Raw genomic sequence first — 2651 nt, forward strand, 5'->3', positions numbered from 1 at the left:
AGGCGTTAAAGGTGAATGTATTGGAGCTCTGCCATGACCATAAAATGGCCGAACACTTTGGTACCCTGAAGACTGCCAAGCTGGTCCAGCACATCTTCTGGTGGCCCCAACTTCTTAATGATTGCAAGAATTATGTGGGCTCATGTAACACTTGTGCCCGAAGTAAGAACAGCCGGACAAGTGCTTGGGGCCTGTTGAAACCCTTACCTGTTCCTGAGAGACCATGGAAAATGATCTCAATGGATTTCATCGTGGAACTTCCCCCATCCGAGGGGTTCTCTACCATCTTCGTTGTGGTGGACAGGTTGTCCAAGATGGCTCACTTCCTCCCAATGAAGGGCACCCCCTCGGCGATGGAGATGGCCAAGATCTTTGTTAAGGAAATCGTAAGGTTGCATGGGGTCCCAGCGAGCATCGTGTCCGATCGAGATGTCCAATTCACCTCAAGGTTTTGGAAGGCGCTCTGTGGATCCCTTGAAATTGAGTTGGCATTTTCATCAGCCTATCACCCCCAGACAAATGGACAAACTGAAAGAACGAATCAGTCCTTGGAGCAATACATCCGCTGTTTTTACACCTTCTCTCAGGATGACTGGGTCTCCTTATTACCCGTTGCGGAGTTCTCAAACACCATTCTTTGCCAGTTATGACTTCCACCCAGCTTTCCTACCCAGCTCAATACCAGAATGTACTGTTCCTGCAGTTTCTGAAACTATGGATTTTTTCTCCACCAACAACAAACTCCTAAGGGAGACTATGGCCAAGTCTCAGGAGTACTATAAAAAGATGTATGATAAGAAGAGACGTGGAGAACTTATCCTGGAGCTTGGCAACCAAGTGTGGTTGTCCACAGTTAACCTGAAAATGGTCTGTCCCTCTAGGAAATTAGGCCCTAAATTCATGGGTCCCTTCACAGTGAAGAGAAAAATAAATGACCTCACCTATGAACTTGATCTACCTGACTCTCTTAAAGTGCACCCGGTCTCACGTGACCCTACTGAAACCGGTTACCCCAAACCCCTTTGCTAGCCGCACTACCGGCCCACCTGAACCTGTCATAATTGACAACGAAGAGGAGTTCGAAGTCGAAGCAATTCTCAATTGCAGAAAGAAGGGTAACGTAATTCAATACCTCATTAAATGGAAAGGGTATGGCCCTGAGGACAACTCCTGGGAACCCGAGAGCAACTTGCATGCTCAGGAACTTTTACGGGCTTTCAAGAACTGCCATGCTTCCAGATTGGCCCAATTGGGCAGCCGGAGTCTGCCCTTAAGGAGGGGGCACTGTCAGAGAAGTTACCTGGTTGGTCACGGTGCTGGCCATGCTGGTGTGCGTCAATGTGCAACGGTGCGTGCTGGCGTGTTCCTGTGTGCACTGTGGTGCGCCTGTGCGCACTCCTGTTAGCACCGGTGTTCACCAATGCACGATGGTGCACGCTGTTGTGTGCTCTCCTGGTGGCACTGGTGTGCACTGGCACTCAGGCGCGCACTTACAGGTGCATGTGCGCTTATGCGTGCACGTGCGCGGTGTTTGGTGCCAATCGACCTATCTAGGTCTGCCGCACACTCCATTCAAGTGCTGCCTGATCATCAGCTCCTCCGTTCCCTGCTCCATTGCCTGTATCTGCATTCCTGTATCTACGATCTCCTAACGACCCGGCTTGCTCTTTGGACACCCCTGATCTCCACCTGCACCTGACCTCGGCCTGTTCTGACCTCGCTCCTGACCTCGCTCCTGCCTGTTCCTATTGTACTGTTGCTGCCCGCCTTTTACCGAATCCTGCCTGTACCTGGACCCGCCTGCTCAGCTCCTGCTCCACACCCGATTGCCTGTGTATCAGCCTGCGCACCAACTCCTGGACCCTCTTCATAGGCTCTCATACCACTCTGCACTCCCAGCCACCTCTCTACTCTACCAGGGGTGGTGAGTCGGACAAGTACGGGAGACCACCCTCTGCCCAAGCGGACTCACTGGTCTGGTAAGTGGAAGTCTGACAGTGTTAGATCCTGGATGTCTGTAGATGTAGAGATTTTAGTGTTATGCCCCGTACACACGAGAGGACTTATGTCCGACAGACTTCCAAAGGAGTTCCGCCGGAGTTCCGACGGAGTTCTGACAGACTTTTCGGCCGAACGGACTTGGCCACACACGATCACACTAAACTCCGACGGATTCGAACGTGATGACGTACGACCCGACTCGAATAAGGAAGTTCATAGCCAGTAGCCAATAGCTGCCCTAGCGTCGGTTTTAGTCCGTCGGAGTAGCATACACACGAGCGGAGTTTTCAAAGGGGACCGGGTCCGGCGGAGTTCCGTCGGGAAAATTTGAAGCATGCTTCATTTCTAAAGTCCGTCAGACTTTTGCGAAGCTAAAGTCCGTTGCAGCCCACACACGATCGGATAGTCTGACGGACTCGGTCTGACGGACTTTGGATGTTGAAAAGTCCGCTCGTGTGTACGGGGCATTAGGGTGCACTTATCCTTTAAACTACGTTGAAATTCCTCCTGTTTCAAGTCCTGTTGAGTTGTTCAGTGCACCTGCTGTTTATATACAGTGTGTGTATATATATTATGCACTAGCTGGAAGGATATATACAGTAAGTCTTTTTACCTGTTTGTAGGTAGGAGTACCTACTGACTTTATGAAA

Source organism: Lithobates pipiens, unplaced genomic scaffold, assembly GCF_037356315.1.
Source record: "Lithobates pipiens isolate NorthernLeopardFrog02 unplaced genomic scaffold, aLitPip1_a1.2 Scaffold_16, whole genome shotgun sequence".
In the NCBI taxonomy this organism is placed as follows: domain Eukaryota; kingdom Metazoa; phylum Chordata; class Amphibia; order Anura; family Ranidae; genus Lithobates; species Lithobates pipiens.